We start from the raw sequence: 20,871 nt of genomic DNA, 5'->3' as shown, positions 1-20,871 counted from the left end.
CTTTACAGAAAACATTTGCTGACCCATGCACTTAAGGACAGTGAGAAAGGATACATACCTAAGAGATCATCGTGGGATGGCTGGATGGTATAGGCTTTTTGTTTTAGTCTTAAAAGTTTCTCTCAATTTCTACTTTTTCCAAACAACATCTATTTGATGACTTTGATACTAAATAAAACATATCCATTTATTTAAAATCCTGCAAATAGTGAAGACCTAAATAGGCATTTCTCCAAGGAAGACAGATGGCCAAGAAGCACATGAAAATATGCTCAACATCACTAATTATTAAAGAAAGGCAAATCAAAACTACAATGAGGTGTCACCTCACACCAGTCAGAATGGTCATCATTACAAAATCTGCAAACAATAAATGCTGAAGAGGGTGTGGAGAAAAGGGAACCAACCCTCTTACATTGTTGGTGGAGAGTGTAAATTTGTTGCTCAGTAAGGTTCCTCATAAAATGAAATATAGAGCTACCATATGATCCTGCAATGCCACTCCTGGGCATATATCTGGACAAGGTATAATTTTAAAAGATGCCTACACCTCAATGTTCATAGCAACACTATTCACAATAGGCAAGACAGGGAAATATCCTAAATGCCCATCAATAGAGGAACGGATAAAGAGGATGTGGTACATATATACAGTCACTGTGGATGGAGACTGCAACCATGAAGTTAAAAGATGCTTGGTCCTTGGAAGGAAAGCCATGGAAAACCTAGACAGCATATTAAAAAGCAGAGACATCACTTTGCCAACAAAGGTCCATCTAGTCAAAGCTATGGTTTTTCCTATAGTCACGTACAGATGTGACAGCTGGACCATAAAGAAAGTTTTTGAATTGTGGTGCTGGAGAAGACTTTTGACTGAAAGGAGATCAAACCAGTCAATCCTAAAAGAAATCAACCTTGAATATTCATTGGAAGGATTGATGTTGAAGCTGAAGTTCCAATACTTTGGCCACCTGATGTGAAAAGTTGGCTCATTGAAAAAGACCCTGATGCTAGGAAATGTTGAGGGCAGGAAGAGAAGGGGGTGACAGAGGATGAGATGGTTGGATAGCATCACTGACTCAATGGACATGAATATGAGCAAATTCCGGGAGATAGTTAAGGACAGGGAAGTCTGGCATGCTGCAGTTCATAGGGTCACAAAGAGTCGGACACAACTTAGTGATGGAACACCAACAACATATGTACAATGGAATATCACTCAGCCATAACAAAGAATGAAATTCCAGTTGCAGCAACACGGATGGTAAAAGAAGAGCATGGAGGCTGCATGTTAGACTCAGACCCTTCTCTCCCTAGAGAAGGAAATGGCAACCCATTCCAGTATTCTTGCCTGGAGAGTGCCATGGACAGATGACCCTGGCAGGCTACAGTCTATGGAGTCACAGAGTCAGACACGACTGAGCAACTAACACACACACTCCCTGACCCACCCCACCCCACCCCACCCCCAGACAGCAGGATGGACTGCATTCTGCATAAGTGGAAGTGAAGTCACTCAGTCGTGTCCAACTCTTTGCGACCCCATGGACTGTAGCCTACCAGGCTCCTCTGTCCATGGGATTTTCAAGGCAATAGTACTGGAGTAGATAGCCATTTCCTTCCCCAGGGGATCTTCCCAACCCAGGGATCGAACCCGGGTCTCCCACATCGTAGACAGACGCTTTACCATCTGAGCCATCAGGGAAGTCCCTGCATAAGTGGAGGACAAGTTAAAGATCCTTCCAGGTGCCCATGCCAGGGTGTCCAAGAAGGTCATGCTTCCATTTGTCACAGCTGTGTGTGCCATTCTATCATTTGCCTTTTAAACATTTAACCATCAGATCACTTTTCCATGTAAGAGGGGGAAAATCCCAGCCAGAAACTGCAAACCAGGAGCTGCTGACCAGATGTGCCCGTCTTAGAGTGCATGAGCTACTGGCTTGTAACAGTTAACACAAGAGCCCCTGGAAAAGCCTGTAGTTAATAATATCCCCATCTCCACCCCCCAGGGACATTTGGCTTCCTCCACTCCTGTCTTCAACACCCACAAGGTATGCTAAGCCCAGAGAACCCGGAAAACAGAATCGACAAATCCCCACAGGGGCGCATGCCCATTTGGCATCAATGCTGAGGTCAAAGGAAGTCGACGTGCAGCGAGCGGCAGCAGCAGGAGCAGTTTGGGACAGAGGAGATAGTACATTGCCAAAAAGGGGCTCAGGACTCTAAGGAGAAATGGAGACCAAGGAGGAACATTCTTTAGGGAAGCGGCATCCGGTGGAGCTGACGTGCTCAAGACGAAGCCTCAGACACACCTGGAGCTATTCCCAGCCCTGCCATTTTCAAGTCCTGGGACCAGGGTAAGTCCCTTATTCTCTCAAAACCTCAGTTTCCTCACTTAAAATAATAATGTTAATTGCCAATTCTTGGGCTGTTACAAGAATCAAATTGGAGAATGCAAGGAAAGAGCTTGACGTGAACTTTGGAACCTACTGAGCACTCCATAAATAATAGCCTTGTTATGATTGTCGTTTAGATTTTTGTCATTACTATTATTATTACTATTGTAGCATTAGGCTTATTGGTTTGGAGGTAGTTTCAGTGTTTAAGGTTCCTGTGATTCCAGCAACTGAATGAAAGAAACACTGGAAGTTTCTGAAATCAGAGGAGGACAGTGGTGGAGTAAGTATGGGCTTTCAGATCACAAACCCTGGTGATCAGAGCCCCAACTCTGTCCAAAGCTAGTTAGTCTCAGCTTTCTGAATCTCAGCCAACTGCAAAATGGTGATCATGGCATTTTCTTCACTGTAGAGGTTGCAGAACAAACAAGAAAATTAAAACATCTAGGAACTTCCCTGGTGGTCCAGTAGTTAGGATTCTGTGCTTTCCCTGCAGGGGGCATTGGTTCAATCCCTGGTCAGGAAACTAAGATCCCACATGCTACCAAAAGATAAAAGAAAAGATAAAACAACTTCTATGCATCAGTTACTTTCTTGTGACTCTGACAGTGGTCTGTTAAAAGGGGGAGTGGGATAGCTGTGTTGCCTGTTGCCCCACCAGCCCCCTAGAACTCACCGCTTCTCTTATCCAATTCCACCCTCACCACCACCCCAGGCCCAGCTGCCAAGGTCTCTAGGATCTGAAACCGTCTTTCACATTCCATCCTGTCTGTCTCTGAAAGGCCTCTATTGTACTAGAAGGAGCTTAGGCTGAGTAGGTTTCTTTGCAAAAGTTGCCTGGTCCTGTGAGCTGCCTGCCAGCAGCAAGGGAAGGTGTCAAGGTGCAAATGGGAACCAGATTTCTTTCCTTTAGAAGCTTCCCAAGGTTGCAGACTACTGGGTTGGTCTGCCTTTATATTCTGAATTATGGGGCCACACTTTGGCCAACAAAACAATATTCTTAAAGATTAGCATGAGAACATGGAGAGAAAATAACTTGACTGGCTGTTGGGATTAGATGGTGTGTTTCTCTCCTGGAAGAGAGCATCACTGAGTACACTTTCAGGTACAAGGAAAAGACTGGTAAGGTGGCTTAAATGGGAGATTACTCTTCTCGTGTGGCAAGAAGCCTGACCACAGATGTTCCAGGATTGTTATAGTAGCTAATGGTAGGGATCAGGGGCAGAATCCATGATGCTCTTGTTCATCCCCTCATGGTCACAAAATGGCTGCAGCCACTGTTGACCTCAAGCCCTCACAAGATGATCCCAATGAGGATAGTAAAGGGGCTGATAAAAAATGACACTCTTCTGGCAAATCTCTCTCTCTCTCTTTTTTTCCCTTAGGGAAGAATTTTTCTAGAGCCCTTTATTAGAGCACCCCCTTACATCTTATTGGCTAAATTTGAGTCACTTGTCCACTCTAAATAATCAAGGACCCAGGGAAACCCAGTTGTATTAGCACAACTGATATTCACACAACTCAATTGTATTAACTGGGGCTTGCTCATTGTCACCCTGATGAAACTGGGATTTTGTTAGCAAAGAAAAAGAAAAAAAAAAGGTGAGTAGGTCAACTATCTTGTAGAGCTTATCCTTGAGGACAAGTTGTGATCATCGTCTTGGTCTCTCCTGCCTCATCTGGCACAAAGACAGGGCTGCATAAATCTTTGTTAAAAGAACGAATAAACATATCCAACCTGACATTTACCATGATACCTAGTACCTAGTAGGTGCTCAGTAAATATTTATTGAACAAATGAATTTGTCCCAATGCCTTGAATAGCGCTGAGGGTATATTAAGTTGTCAAATCAACTTTAATATCCAGTTCTCAGATTCCTTATTTCTTAAAAAAATTGAAGGACCTCAAGGGCAGGGAGGTCTTCCCAGGTGGCTCAAGAATCCACCTGGGAATTCTCAAGTACAGAATTCACCCGCCAAGGCAGGAGACACAAAAGACTCAGGTTCGTTCCTTCAGTTGGGAAGATCCCATGAAGGAGGAAATGGCAACCCACTCCTGCATTCTTGCCTGGGAAATTCCCATGGACAGAGGAGCCTTGCGGGCTACAGTCCAGAGGGTCGCAAAGAATCAGACATGACTCAGCAACTAAAGAACAACAAAGGGCAGAAAACATGCTATTTATCCAAACACTATCCAAACAGCCAGATATGTTGTTCTAGACCATCCACCAGCAAACTTCCTATGAAGGGCCAAATAGTAAATATTCTAGGCTTTGTGGGCCATATGGTCTCTGTGAAGGCCATTCCACTCCAGTGCTGAAGCGTGGAAACAGTCAGAAACAATGCATCCATGAAAGGTTCTGGTTGTGTGCGAATAAAATGTTATTTGCAAAAAGAAGCAACAAGCCGGATCTGGCCTGAGGGCGGGAGCTGGCCACCTCCTGCTCTTGACCACAAAAGCAGGATCCCAATCTGGATCAGGGCCATCAAGCTCTGGGGTGGCAGCAGAGGCCAAGGATGTTTTGGCTGCCGTGTTAGGTTCTCTGAAAAGTAGATTCCAAAACAGGTTTTGATGTGCAAATGATTAATGGAGGGGAAGTGCCAATGAAAGGCTTCCCTGGTGGCCCAGTGGTAAAGAATCCACCTGCCAGTGCACGAGATGCAGGTTCGATCCCTGGGGTGGGAAGATCCCCTGGAAAAGGAAATGGCAACCCACTCCAGTATTCTTGCCTGGGAAATCCCATGGACAGAGGAGCCTGGCAGGCTACAGTCTATGGGATCACAAAGAGTTCGACACGACTTAGCGACTAAGCATCAACCACAATGCCTGTGAAGGATTAAGGGCAGGAGGCAGGAGAGAGAGGGCGGAGCCCTCATACCTGGACGCAAGTCCTAGATGTCTGAAGGAGGGTCGGGGGGAGGAAGAAGGGCTGAGAAGGAAGAACCCTGGATCACAGTGCAGGTCTGAGGAAGTCTCAACCAGGCTAATAGGGAGGTGTCAGGTCAGCGTCACCTGTTGGAGGAATCTGGTAGCCTGCAGGTGTGGACCTGAGGAACTGAACCCATTAGGTGCAGCCGTTGTCTGGAAGCAGCCTAGGAAAAACACTTCTTATCATCAGTGCAGTAAAAGATCCAGGAAAGCGACCACTGAGGGTTTTCAGTCACCTATGCGACCCAGAGCAAAGATCTCATCTCCATCAAAAACTTTCCAGAGGCCACTGCTCAGAGAACTCATCAGGAATTATATCCACAGACAGCAGTGTGTGTGTGTGTGTGTTAGTCACCCAGTTGTGTCAGACTCTGCAACCCCATGGACTGTAGCCCGCCAGGCTCCTCTGTCCATGGGAATTCTTCAGGCAAGCATACTGGAGTGAGTTGCCATTCCCTTCTGCAGGGATCTTCCCGACCCAGGGATCGAACCCAGATCTTCTGTGTTGCGGATTCTTTACAATCTGAGCCACCAGGGAAGGAGGACGCATGGCAAATACTGGCTGGTATCTTCCTTTTCCACTTGGGACCAGGGGATCAAATGCCTAAAGCCTTAGGTATACTTCTTGACACTTAAAAAGTGTTCCATATGTGGTTGCTGTTACTACTATAGTTGTTTTAAGAACATAGTTTGGGCGTGTCATAGTATGGATGAAACCCATCTTCATTCTACAAGACGCTGCAAAAGCGAGAGTCCAGTGCTTTTGCTGGAAGCCTTGATGTCCTTGATATCCAGACGGAGCCTTATTTCCCAGACTGTGTTCTGAGGAACTCTGGTCCTCAGGAGGGTAAGGCCGTAGACAGGATGCTAAGCCAAAATGTTCCGTGCTCAGCTAAGTCTGAGAAATACTTCTTTAACTAAATTTTAAGAAGTTCTCCAAATCTCCTCAGGATTTTGGTCCCAGATTCTGAGAACTGCCCAAACCCTGACTTACCATGGAGCTCTTTTTATCATTAGGCTGAGGAGAGTGGGCAATCCGGAGCAAAAATTGAAGGCCCACTGGGTGTCTGTGGATATGATCCTGGTTCTTGAGCAATATCCAGATAATAAGAATGACTGTGGATGCTTGAGAATCTTCTAGAGAAGCGGTATTGCATCATGCTTTAGAGCATGGGCTGGGGCACCAGGCCTACCTGCCTCGGTTTCCTCATCTGTAAAATGGGGATAACAATCGTTCCTGCCTCCTAAGGTGACTCTAAACCTAAAAGGGACGGTTACTGCATAAAGACATTGAACGCAGGCACTTAGAAAGTAGCACTGAAGCGTTACGCACGGCTGCATGCTAGACATTTTATAAATGTCACCTGTATTCCCCCAGGAGCTCTTAGAAACTGGCTCAAAATGCTAAACAAAACCAAATTTAACGTGTGTGACTTTGAAAGGGTTTCAGCGAAATCTGGTACCCGAGTTGCGGCAAGATGATTTCCTGGTGGAATGATTACAGGTCACAAAACCACCAGAGTACGTGTTTGCGGCGGGTCTCCAGGTGGCGGTTTGACAATTCTCTCCCCTGGGCCAGATGGATCGGAAATTCTGCAGGGAAACGTGGAGAGGCCAGACCCAAGCCACACTTGGTGACGTTCCCCAGAATCTTTTCCAAGTGTCGAAGGATATTGGAACCATGCTGGGGAGTACCGCATTGTTTTAAACATTGTGAAAATTGGCCACTTTGGAGACAATTTAGTTCTACTCTGCGTATTAAATCATTTCTCTATTTTATGAGTTTTATAGAAAAATAATAATAAACTATTTCTCCCCAAGGCCCTAGGAGAAATTGTGTAGCAGTATTAGGTTATGATCTCTTGTACAATTTAATAGATATTCAAGGCTGTTTTGTTTTAATACACAAATATAGAGACTTAGTGAAAGGTGTGATGGGAAATACATGTTCTTGGATCATCGAGGATTTAGCATTGGGGTCCCTTCCAACTAACTCCATAACCAAAATTATATTTCAATTATAGGCTTTGTTGGAGGATCTCTGTGCCAGGTGAGTAAATTGCTCTGTGGGCATGAGCGGGCTATTTAGGGAAGTTCATAATTGTGGCAGGGGGTATTTTAGTGAATTATAGTCCCAGGAACCTGACAGTTGGGGAAAGACCTTTTTCATAATCAACTCTTGACTTACACTTTTTTAAAAAAAATCTTGTCTTTTTCTTTTATGTATTTATTTGACTTCTTCAGAGCTTTGTTGTGGCCACGCCAGCTTAGCATCCTGTGTCACGTGGGATCTTAGTTCCTGGACCAGGGATCGAACCTCCATCCCCTGCAATGGAAGGTAGATTCTTAATCACTGGACCACCAGGGAAGTCCCTTGCTTGACTCTTGTAATTGAAAGAGTGATCCCAAAGTTAATTCTGATGGAATCAGCGAAGTAAGTTTTACAAAAAGATTTTTGTTTCTACACTGAATTGGCCATGGAAAATGGAATGGAAAAATGAGACAAGACAGAGCAATGGCATGGAAGCAACATTGGGACTATCTACTATGTGCCAGGTGTCAAGGACTGAAAACACAGTAGTAGGGACTTTCCCAGAAGCCCAGGAGTGGTTAAGACTTTGCCTCCCGATCTAGGGGCCATGGGTTCAATCCCTGGCCAGGGAACTAAGGTCCCACATGCTGTGGGATGCGGCCAAAAATTAAAAATAAATACAGGAACGAATAAATAAATGTGGTTGTACCAACTGCCTCTTGAGAAACCTGTATGCAGGTCAGGAAGCAACAGTTAGAACTGGACATGGAACAACAGACTGGTTCCAAATAGGAAAAGGAGTACATCAAGGCTGTATATTGTCACCCTGCTTATTTAACTTCTATGCAGAGTACATCATGAGAAATACTGGGCTGGAAGAAGCACAAGATGGAATCAAGAATGCTAGGAGAAATATCAATAACCTCAGATATGCAGATGACACCACCCTTATGGTAGAAAGTGAAGAAGAACTAAAGAGCCTCTTGATGAAAGTGAAAGAGAAGACTGAAAAAGTTGGCTTAAAGCTCAACATTCAGAAAAGTAAGATCATGGCATCCAGTCCCATCATTTCATGGCAAATAGATGGGGAAACAGTCAAAACAGTGTCAGACTTTATTTTGGGGGGCTCCAAAATCACTGCAGATGGTGATTGCAGCCATGAAATTAAAAGACGCTTACTCCTTGGAAGGAAAGTTATGACCAACCTAGATAGTATATTCAAAAGCAGAGACATTACTTTGCCAACAAAGGTCCGCCTAGTCAAGGCTACGCTTTTTCCAGTGGTCATGTATGGATGCGAGAGTTGGACAATAAAGTAAGCTGAGCACCAAAGAATTGATGCTTTTGAACTGTGGTGTTGGAGAAGACTCTTGAGAGTCCCTTGGACTGCAAGGAGATCTAACCAGTCCATCCTAAAGGTGATCAGTCCTGGGTGTTCATTGGAACAACTGATGTTGAAGCTGAAACTCCAATACTTTGGCTACCTGATGTGAAGAGCTAACTCATTTGAAAAGACTCTGATGCTGGGAAAGATTGAGGGCAGGAGGAGAAGGGGATGACAGAGGATGAGATGGTTGGATGGCATCACAGACTCAATGGGCATGAGTTTGGGTAAACTCAGGGAGTTAGTGATGGACAGGGAGGCCTGGTGTGCTGCGGTTCATGGGGTCGCAAAGAGTCAGACACAGCTGAGCGACTGAACTGAACTGAACCAACTAAAAAAAAGAAGACACAATAGTAGACAGAACCTAATATCTGCCTTAACAGAAGCTCACAGGTGAAATGTAGGCATGACCTTCAACACATCTGACATCTGCATTGACAGACTTCTGAGACGGCCTCCCCTGAGCTCCACTTCCTGGTATCCACGACCTTGTGCAGTCCTCTCCCTTTGAGTAAAATGTTTCCAACAGAACAGAGCATTATCGGATCCTAAAAGAGTATGAACTTCTGAATATTTATACACACTTGGGATTCAGAGAAGGAAGCTGGTTCTGAGATGTAAAATTGCAGATAAATAATTGTAGATGAAACAGCTCTCATGAAAAAACAACTTTTCTCAAAGATTCTCACTTCTTAAACTCACTTCCTTCATTCACATACACACATGATCTTGGCTCCGAGGACCTAGCAAAAGAAGGAAATTCATTTCAGTTCCTCTCTCTCAAATCCTGTCTTTACAGCCTAATGTGAAGTCTTACTTGATCATGAGTATGTCACGTTTTAGTGAGTACAAACTCAGCCATGCCTTGGCCAATTTAAAAACTCTTTCTCCCTTCAAAGCCTGTGCCTCCTTCAGAGAGAAGGCAGACAGAAGTTGATCTGGACATGGACTGCCTGCCTTTAAACCCCCTAGCAACGTGCGACCTGCTTCCGGACACCAATACCAATAATTTGGTATCCAGGGCATCTGGGAGACACCAGTCATCCCAGCACAATGACTTCTAATTTAGTCAACTGGTGGGAGATGAAGGGAAATGTCAAAAGGAAAAGGAAGAAGGATTTGGCCTGTGGAAGAGGAGGGCAGAACCAGAATTTCGATCAAGAGAAAAAGCAGAGCTAGATGGAAAGAAACTTTCCTCACTGGCCTCAAAACATCCTTGCTGGTGTGGCTTTAGAGTGTGGACAACTTGAAAAATACTTAACACACTATTCTGGAGACTTCCCAGGAACACGGGAGACAGTGAGACCGTATAGTCAAGTGACTGCTAGCATGAGTCCTTAGTTAGAGAAATGGGATATAGTTCTGGACCACTACCTACTGGCTGTGGAATCTTGGAAGCGTTCTCTGAACTTTGGAAACTTGAGTTTCCTTATTTGTAGAATCTGTAAAACTCCCCCACCCTGGAGAGGTTGTATGGATCAAAGGAGGTGGTATGTTTAAACAGCACAGGGTGGGTGTTGAGTTAGTGTTGTTAGTTGTCTTGGGGGAGGGGGAGAAATCAAAGTGAAAGGATCAAACAGATCCTTCACTCTCTCCCTACCATTTCTGAACTTGGTTTGGAAAGTACAGTATCCACTGGTGGGGCCTCTTTGGAAGTCCTGAGATGCTCTGGGCTGGACTAAAGGCGTCTGAGGCACTTGTGACCACACTTGGAAAGGCAGCATGGTGTAGGCAGCACGGAGAGCTGCAGAGCAAGAAGTGTTTAGCTCCCTCTGGCCTTTCCTGGGCTGGAGTTCAGAGAGACACAGTTGCTTTCCTTACCCAAGCCTGGGGAAATCAGAAGGCTGAGGGAGGGCCTTAAGCCAAAAACTGTGCAGAAAAATCCAGGTCAAAACAGGGATGATCCCATTGGGGCTGGAACTGGCGTTCAAAGTCAGGGATTGAAACCAAGAGTAAACAGAGGTTAAGAGAGACTGAGGAAGAAGGGGAGCAAGCTGATCACATAAGCTGGGACCCAGGTTCTTTCTGTCTTTCTGCTCTGCCTTTCTCCCAGGCTTGGCTTGTCCTCTTAGGCTTCCCAACATGGCTCAGAAAGATCCAGGCATCACAGAAAATAATTGCCAGATGTAGAAAACGTGCATCTGTTTCTTGTGTCTCTTTTCAAGGGTGAGATTAAAGACATCTTAAGAACTGCATAGCAGATTGCCTCTCATTTTTATTGGCCACAAGCATGTCACATGACCTCATGTAACTCTATCAGTGGAAAGCAGGAAGGAGCAACCATGATTGACATAAACCAGACATGATTCAAGGACCCAGCTTCTCATGGGATAGGAGCTGGGGAGCTGTATAATTTCTTGCTATGTGCATGGCTGACCAAGTGATTCATGAACAACATTAGAGCTCTACTTCTAAGCCAGAATGGACAATGTGGCTGTTGAGTAGCCAACCGAGCGCATCTTATAACTCCACGCTCAGGGTCGCCTCCCTCCTCGAACTGTGTCTTCTAACATTTATTGAAGATTTGGGTTCCAGGCACCAAAGCTAAGCATTCCAAGACATCACCTTGCTTAGTCTTCACATCAACATCACAAGGTAGGTACCATTTTTATCCTCATTTACTGATGAGAAAACTGTGGCTCAAAAGAGTGAAGCGATCTTCCTAAGTTGTGCTTAGTAGCTCAGTTGTGTCTGACTCTTTGTGACTCCATGGACTGTAGCCCGCCAGGCCCCTCTGTCCATAGGGATTCTCCAGGCAAGAATACTGGAGTGGGTTGCCATGCCCTCCTCCAGAAGATCTTCCCAACCCAGAGATCAAACCCAGATCTCCCATATTGCAGGCGGATTCTTTACCATCTGAGCTACCAGGAAATCCTGTAATAACCTTAATTTTAACAAATCTTCCTAAGGCCACACAGTTATACAGTAGTAGACTCAGGACTCTTGAAATTGACAGATGCTATCGTTGTGCTGCCCGATAGCAGCCAACTAGCCACACGTGACTTTTTAATTCTGAAGCACTTTGAATTAAAAATCCGGTCACTGGGACTTCCCTGGTGGTCCAGTTGCTAAGACTCCGAGTTCCCAACGCAGGGCGCCTGGGTCTGATCCCTGGTAAGGGGACAAGCTCCCACATGTCATAGCTAAGAGTTGCATGCCGCAACTAAAGATCCCATGTATCACAGCTAAAACCCAGAGCAGTGCTTCTCTGGTGGCTCAGGGGTGAGGCATCCGTCTGCCAGTGCAGGAGACACGGGCTCGATCCCTGATTTGGGAAGATCCCACACGCCATGGAGCAACTAAGCTCATGCACCACAGCTCATGAGCCTGTGCTCAGAGCCTGGGAGTGCCGAACTGCACGTGCCCTAGAGCCCCTGCTCCACAACCGCAGAAAACGTCACAACGAGAAGCCCAAGCCCGCACACCGCAACTAGAGAACATTCCACGCAGTAACGACGATCCAGCACAGCCAAAACTCACAAAACAAACAAACCACAAGACCTGGTGCAGCCAAATAAATAAATATATATTTTTTTAAGTTAAAAATAAAAATCCAGCCTCTCAGTTGCATTTGCCACAGACCAAGTTCTCACCCAGTAGTGGCACGCAGGCTGGTGACTGCCATATACGGTAGCCATAAAACCTTTTCCTCATCACGGATGCTTCTGTTGGGCAGCATTGTTCCAGAACCCACGATCTTAACCCCTTCACCAAAACGGCTCCATGAGACTCACCCTGTCAACTGGTAGTCTCTGTGGAGGTTTCCCAGGAAACAAGATCCAAGACAGGAAGATTCTCATCTCTTCCCACCACCACCCACCTTCAAGAAAAAAAAAAAAAAAAGCTCTACCACCATGTAAGATTCTTAATTCTTTTCTGAGAAATTTCTCAACCACCAACTTAATGGTGGAAGGGAGGGAGACATGGAAAAGCAGTCCTCAAACCCTGGGAGTGTCTCAGAGGAGGAAGAACTAGACAAGCAACAACTCAGTAGTACTCTTTGAACTTGGAGGCTGTTAGAATTACACTGTGGTTACCTGGTTCCTCCACACCCGGATCTAGCAAAACCCCTGCCAGCTCCACGTTCCCAAGTTCATCCCAGCTCTCACCCAAACTGCCAATCCACAGCAAACGTGTTTCCCAATTCGCCACAAGAAAACATTGTGTCAACGCTGGGTGACTGCAGTATGAGGCAAGGCCCCGGAAGAAAACCCCCAGTACTCACATTGTTCCACCCTCGCAAAAATTCTTCAAGGGCCACGGCTCATGAGTCAGTCTGTGGTCTGGTTTTCCTTTGATTTTGAAACACCGATGAATTAGGGGACTAGGCATAGCTCTTTCTCCAAAGGTGTTGTAACAGCCGTGGAGATATTTAAGACAGCGCACGCATCTCTGCCTTTATTCATCTTCCTGCATGCTCAGCTGGGTGCGGGCTTGGGGCTGCCAGGACTAAACTGTCCTCTAGAAGATGGATGGTGTCCAGGAAGGAATATGTCTTTAGGAGACCCAGACCTCTAGCTACCCTCTGAAAAAGAAAGATTACTGATCTTTTAGCTCCCATCTCTATTAGAAGGGACCAATCTTTTAGGGTTATCGTGAAAGTCAGAGAAGGTGATAGTTATAAAGTATCGGGCACACAGTATTCAGATAAATGCTGCTTCCTTCTTCCCTCCAACAACTGGATATTTGCACTAAAAATTTGGGTAGAGCTGGGGGTACGTGTACATAGTATTCTGTATAGGAAACCACAACTATCAAATCCTGATAGTTACCCTTTTCCAAAGGGAGAATCATCAAAGAACAATACCAGACAAATGGAAGGCAAAACAGTATTGTGTTATTAACTGGGGCTTCGATGCCAAGTCCCAAGGCAGGGCAAGAGAGTCACCTGGGCTGGGTCATACCACATGAAAGGCTTCTCTTCTGAGGCTAGTGCAGTCTAAATAGCCTGCGGCCAAAGTCAACCTTGACTCCAGCTATCCTTCACCCCATATTGCCTCACCTGCAAACTGACACAGGACAGTTAGGGGTGGGGAGCGGTCTTAAAGAGAAGAGGCTGAAGCTCTGTGTTACCCAGTCAGAGAACCAGAAAAGAGAGGAGAGGAAAAGGCAGGCAGATAGACATAGAGCCACACTGCCCTGCCCTGGAAACGCCAGCCTTAGGAAATGGAACCTAATCTGTATTTCCTAATATCACCAAATCCTATGAACAGAGGAGCCTGGAGGGCTAGAAACGACTGAGTGACTAAACCACCAAGGAAGTCAGCAGGAGCCTTATTAATACTTAGAAGACTCTAACTGGACAATCCTCCTGGCATGGAGATCCCTAAAGACTCCTCATGTAATGATTCCAGGCTGGCTTTACAAAGTCACTGGGAAGGGAGGTGGTGAAAGTTCTGATTCCTGGTCCAGTCCTGGAGATAGTGATCAGCAGGTCCAGAGCGGACCCTGAGAATCTACATTTTGCAGGTTGCTGTATCACCAGGAGGGAAAGACTCTTGTGAGTCTGGTTTTATTTTCATCTAGTATTGACTCAACCTCCTGGGGACTGGTCTACTTCTCAGGCTGCTTTCATTTCCATCCCCTTCCTGAGTCTTGCCATCGACACTTTCCTTAGTGAATTCTGCTTCTTCCTCAGATTCAAAGCCCCAACCTCCTCTGAAGAAATCTTTCCCCTCCAACCCCCTTGACCTTCAAAGCCACTGCTGTGGTCAAAGTGGGTTTTAGTCAGGAATGTGTTTTTCCAACTGACTTTTTACGTCTGTCTATATGTCTTTGAGAAGGCCCTGCATCTTAGGAAACCTGTGTTCATCTGACAATGCTGGTGCTGCTGCTGCTAAGTGGCTTCAGTCGTGTCCGACTCTGTGCGACCCCACAGATGGCAGCCCACCAGGCTCCGCCGTCCCTGGGATTCTCCAGGCAAGAACACTGGGGTGGGTTGCCATTTCCTTCTCCAATGCATGAAAGTAAAAAGTGAAAGTGAAGTCACTGAGTCGTGTCCAACTCTCAGCGACCCCATGGACTGCAGCCTACCAGGCTCCTTCGTTCATGGGATTTTCCAGGCAAGAGTACTGGAGTGGGGTGCCATCGCCTTCCCCATCATCTGAAAATAGGCATGTTGAAAAAGTCTGGTAAGAATTTATCATGGAAAAATCTGCATCTTCAGAGCTCAAAACTAAGTTGTAGGATCAAAGAATCACAGGTCAAATATGTGAATTCACACATGCACACACAGAAAAAAAATACCACCAAAATGTGGTATTGTTCTGGGCACACGTACGACTCCCATAGGGACCATAGGAAAGTCAATACATATATATTGGCCTACATGTCTCTGGACAGCTATGCACCCCTACCCCAAATGCATCTAGTTCCCTTCCTGGGGACAGGATAAAACAACAGGCAATCAACATGCAAAGGCCACCCATATAACTTGCCTTAATCACCATACCATACTCTCACCCAACCTTGATCCATCAGCCAATGCTGACCTTTCATTCTAAGTTCCATCTTTAACCACTCTATCCCTGACCACTTCCTCATTCTACTCCCCACCTTCTGAGCCACCCTTGATCACCTTTCAGAGTATGAAGCTAATTATTAAGTGAATCTGAGGGACGGCATTAGAATTTCTATACGTCATTCAACTGACATCATCTTCAAGGATAGAAATAGGTATACAAACAGATCATAGGAAACACACACACACCACAGAAACTTCTTGCCTCAGAGGGGGACACCATTAGTTCCAGCCACGGGACAGACACTGCCTACCTAAAGTCTCTTTGAAAAGAAATCTGATTGGCCCAACTTGTTTCTTGAGCTTATGTCTGATCCAATAAGCTGCAGCCAGGGAAGGTCACATGATATCAACATGGCTGCTGAGCATCATACAGTGAGTGAGAGGGACCTTCTCAGAAATAAAGATTTACAGGATGAGCAGTCACTCTACAAGACAGCCATCACTGTACTTGAGCTACTTTTGTTTTTAAAACTCTTCCATAGCACTATTTATATGCCAAGTACTGGTCCAAGTGTTTCCTTCACTCCTATCCACCCTTTGAGACAGACTATGTTATCAGCCTATTTTAGCGATGAGGAACCTGGGGGACAAAAATACTAGGTCATTTTTCCAAGGTCATACACCTAGTAATGAGCAAAGTTGGGATTTGAAGCCATACAGTGTGACTCAAGGATTCATGCCTTTAACCATTATGTTCTCCTATCTCTCAAGTTTAAGTAGAAAGAAACATGGTCTCCATCATCTGGCTCCTTAAACCCTTCAGAGATCAAAGTGCAGGAGTGTTTCACACAGCCTTAAAAAGTTGTGTGGTGAGCCCAGAGTAAATCACAAGCCTGCAAATGGCAAAGGAACCTGTGCACCTCACCCCGACCCATCCCATCTCTTCCCATTCTCCTGACTTCTAGCAACATGTTTGGAGAACAGAAATGAAAGTGAGACCAAGAAAGACAGAATTCTCAGTCTTCATCTGCAAATCATCAGTAAAGGTATCATTCAGAAAACAAAGCACCACAACAAACTCTGAAGGTAAAATAATGCCCGAGAGTCATAGAGTTTAATGCTTGAGTTCTAGCAGGTGATATGGCAGCCAGTCTATAGAGCCTCTCAGCACTGTGTCCCACTTGCTGCTCTTCCAGAGTCCCAAGCCTGCACAGAGCACCTCAGGCCTGTTCCTTTTGAGGCAAACCAGCCTTCTCCTTGGGAGACCTCATCCAGTCCCGTGGGTTCAGTTACTTACCAGATGTTGGTGACTCTCCAATCTAACCGTCCTAGATCTGCCCCATTCCCTGAAGACCAGTGAGTCAACTTCCCACTGGCCATGGGTTCTTCAAATACGGTGTGCCCAAAGCCAAATCCAACACTTCCTTGCTCAGATTCACTCCTTTTCAGCTGGTCCTGACTTCGGGGGAAATGGTATCACCACGTATCCAACAACACGAGTTTCAGAATCCTAGAAATAACCCTTGACCCTTTCTTCACCCTCCTTTATTCTACTCACATCCATTCATTACGCCTTACTTATTTGGCTTCCTAAATATCCCTGGAATCCTTCACTTTTCTTTATCCTCTCCACCACTTCCCCTCTTCACGCTGCCATTTTGCTTGCTTGGATAACCAATGTGGTCTTCTTGCAACAACAAATGCCTCCCTCCAATCTATTTCCCAAGCTGCATCCATCTAAAATTAAAAATCTGGTCGTATTTCAGCTTTCCTTAAATCTCTTCAAAATTTCTCCGTTACTCTTGGAAAAGAAATCTCAAATCCCTTTAGAAAAAAATGGAAAGAAATTTCAAATCCTTAACATGACTGATAAAGCCTATAAAGTGCCCATCCACCTTTCTAGACTTATCTTACACTGCCCTTCCATTCACTACCCTTTCTTGTGAAACTGAGAACTGAATAAATATGCCCCTGGAATATGTTAGAGGTGCCTCTAAAATGACCCCAATGCCCCTTCCTCTAGTATTCAAGCACATGTATAATCCCTCTCCCTTGAGTATAACCTGGACCCAGTGACTCACTTCTAATGAAAATAATATGATAAAAGTGAAAAGATGTCTCTTCTAAGATTAGGTTACAAAAATATTCTGACACCCATTATATTCTCTCTCTTCTCTTCCTCTCCCCACTTTTACTCTGCTCCAAGCTATTGCAAGTAGCTCTATGAAGTGAAGTCGCTCAGTCATGTCTGACTCTTTGTGACCCCATGGACTGTAGCCTACCAGGCTCCTCCGTCCATGGGATTTTCCAGGCAAGAGTACTGGAGAGGGTTGCCATTTCCTTCTCCAGAGGATCTTCCCAACCTAGGGCTCAAACCCAGGTCTCCTGCAGTATAGGCAGATGCTTTACCATCTGAGCCACAAGGGAAGCCCTCAGTAGCTCTATGGAGAGCATCAGTTGGCAAGAAATAGATATATCCACCCAACAGTCATTGGGAACCTCAGGCAAAGCCATACCAGATTCCTAACCCAGAGACTCTGACATAATAAATGTTTGTTGTTTTGAGCCATTATATTTTGAAGTAATTTGTAATGCAGCAGTGGATGACTAATGAAACTCTAGAGACTTTCTTATTTCTGAACAACTGCACATGCTGTTCCCGGCTCCCTCCTACTCCTCCTCGTGCAGATCCATTTCACCGCACTCCAATACATTCTCAAGTCTCAGGTGAGGTGACACTTCCTCCAGGAAGCCTTCACTGACTTCCTTCACTATCACGTTGATCATAGCAGACAGAAAGCTCCATGAGGACAGGCACCATGGCTGTCACAACTCACTTTGGCCTGTCTGTATCCAAAAAAAGAACTGGCAATAGAATATGGGTTGTAAATACCTCCTGAAAGAATAAAAGGCATAGAAAGGCTTCTCCTCTCCATGCTGATTTGAGTCTTCTCCTTATGCCCAGCAAATGACTCTGTATCATATACACATTAACTACATCCTGAGTTTCTAGAAGCCATGCTTTTAATTTACATGGTTATAATTTTGAACTCAAATCTGATATTTCCACCGAGCTTTTAACATTTCCTTTTCTCATTCGTTCTTTTTTCACTTTCACAATAACCATCAGGACATCACTATCCTCATTTTACACATAGGAAGAATGAGACAGAAAGACCTGAGTTAAGTTTCTTTGACAACCAAATGAAAATTTCAAGTCTCGAAATGAGTCTCCAATCTCTCAGCCTAGGACTGTTTCTCAGAAGGAAGTCAGATGAACAAACACTCTAATTACTAAAAATTTTGCTTTAAAAATTTGCAGGTTGCCTTTCATAGATGACTGATGCTTTCACTTCATCACCCAGGCATCTTGGTAAGTAAATAAACAACAATATGAAATGCTTGGTCTCTAAGGGGAAAAGATTGCAGAATCAAGGAAATAAAGTAAAATCTAATTAAATTAGATCTGGAAAAAAGGAAGTTATGAAAAAAAATCAGTAACAAGCAAAGCATAAAATGGAAAGAAATCCGTTTCAATGCTTTCAGATACATATCGGTAAGCTTAAAAATTGTTAGAAAAAAATAAAGTAGGCAGAAGCAAAATAGGCTAATGAAAAAAGGAACCATTCACAACAGACTACTTTATAGACCATCAAATATGAGATTCCAGGCTGGGCTTTATGTCTCTAAGTAGTCACAAAGCACTCATTTTTTGTTTTATTTTGTTTTTCTAACTCCATAAGGATCTTATTTACCACATGTAAGGAACATTTCTAAAACTACAAAGTTCTGAATTAAAAACAATACAATGGAGTAAAAATCACAATAACACCAGTTGCAGTCTGTACAGTGAGGAAAATGCTTTATAACCAATGACTTTTGCTTCTTCAGCAATTAAATGCCTATGGGTAGCCCACAGACACACCCACCATAGGCTGAACTCCACCCAACTGTAAAGAAGATTCTAAAAAAGTTTGCACAGTGAGCTATGGCTATATGTGTGCTGGGTTGGCCTTTACCATAGCTTTTAATTAGTTATCAATTTTTAATTGCATGCCATGTGCTCAGTTATGTCTGGCTCCTTGTGATTTCTCTGTCCATGGAATTTTCCAGGCAGGAATACTGGAGTGGGTTGCCATTTCCTCCCCCAGGGGATCTCCCCTGGCCCAGGGATCAAACCCACATCTCCTGTGTCTCCTGCATTGCCGGTGGATTCTTCATCCGCTGAGCCATTTTAATTATTAGAGGGTTGACATAAAGTCCAGATTTCCAGCATCTGGGTTCACATCCTCACATGACAAATATAAGTCAGAACTCAGGAAGTGTTCCCCCTTATCCAGGGCATGTGGTCTATCTTTAGTCATCACCCTCTGTTTCTTTTATTATCAGCCTATCTCTGGCATCTACAATTTTCCTGGGCCTCTAGAAGCATAGGGTTGAGATCCCTATGCTAGAAAAATGATGGCTGCTCTTAAAATCCCGTTGGTTAAAACAGATTTACACAAGTGACCTTTGGGAAAAGGGAATTTGGGGGGGAAAAAGAAGTGTCACTAGGAATCCATGAGGCACCTTTTCTCCTTTTGCTCTCTTTCTGGCCTCTCAGTCATGGCATCTCTGCTTCTCTCTGTGTCTCTTTGCCATTTCTCTCCTGTACTGAGGTCAGTTTCTTCACAACATCAGCCGGTAGTAATTCAAAATAGCCAGCCTGTTGTGTGACAGCCTGGATGGGAGGGGAGTGTGGAGCAGAATGGATACATGTACGTGTAAGGCTGAGTCCTTTGTTGTCCACCTGAAATTAGCACATTGTTAATTGGCTATTTGTTGCTGTTGTTCAGTCGCTCAGTCGTGTCCAACTCTTTTGCGACCCCGTGGACTGCAGCCTGCCAGACTCCTCTGTCCGTGGGATTTCCCAGACAAGACTACTGGAGTGGGTTATCGTTCCCTTCTCCAGGGGATCTTGCCGACCAAGAGATCAAACCCACGTCTCCTGCATTAGCAAGTGGATTCTTTACCGCTGAGCCACCAGAGAAGCCCTATTCTCTAATATAAGATAAAGTTTTCAAAAATGAAAAAAGAAATTAATTTTATTCAGAATGTGAAGACAAACTTACTGAGCGTTTTTTCAGTGATGATTATAGTCATGCAATCATTTATTACATTTTTATTATTAATAACTTAATGTTACATCTTTAGAAGTTTTCTTTGGAGATTTCTTACTTTAGGAGTAAAAGACAAAAAAAAAAAAAGCCATAAACTTTTCTTTTTCCTATTTTGGTAAAACTGGTTGAAATGGTACATAGACAAATGAACAGCTTTAGTTTGGTGACAAACTGAAAATCCATCCTTTGTTAGCAATTACTGTCAGGATGAATACTCTTCTAGGCATTGTTGAGGATTTGAAGCAATAAATATTATTAATATACCAAATTGAAAAAAGAAAGAAAAATAAAACAGCCAGCCTGGTCTGGCATCCATTTCCTAGTCTCTCAACTCAGTTTTCCCAGCTCCCCAGGCCCAGCGTCTCCTTTCCCCAAATCTGATTTGCCCAAACAGGTGTCAAATCGGTGGAGTTATCTATTCAAGTCAGGCAAACCAGTTACTGGTCACGATTGTCGGTCACCCTATGAATCAGGGTGTCTGCGACAATACCCTGATAACAAGCACAAA

At 44.5% G+C, this 20,871-nt stretch overlaps 1 long non-coding RNA gene across 1 annotated transcript; it reads left to right on the top strand.

The window, feature by feature from the left end:
* The first annotated feature begins 2,076 nt into the window (after positions 1-2,076).
* LOC120871589 lies at positions 2,077-20,073 on the top strand. The gene is made up of 3 exons (XR_005723059.1): positions 2,077-2,357; positions 18,527-18,577; positions 20,040-20,073. It is a non-coding gene; the product is annotated as an uncharacterized LOC120871589 (long non-coding RNA).
* Positions 20,074-20,871: the final 798 nt, after the last annotated feature.

The sequence above is a fragment of the Oryx dammah genome, unplaced genomic scaffold (genome assembly GCF_014754425.2).
Source record: "Oryx dammah isolate SB20612 unplaced genomic scaffold, SCBI_Odam_1.1 HiC_scaffold_12, whole genome shotgun sequence".
Taxonomy (NCBI): domain Eukaryota; kingdom Metazoa; phylum Chordata; class Mammalia; order Artiodactyla; family Bovidae; genus Oryx; species Oryx dammah.
This window is presented reverse-complemented; position numbering and strand designations above follow the sequence as displayed.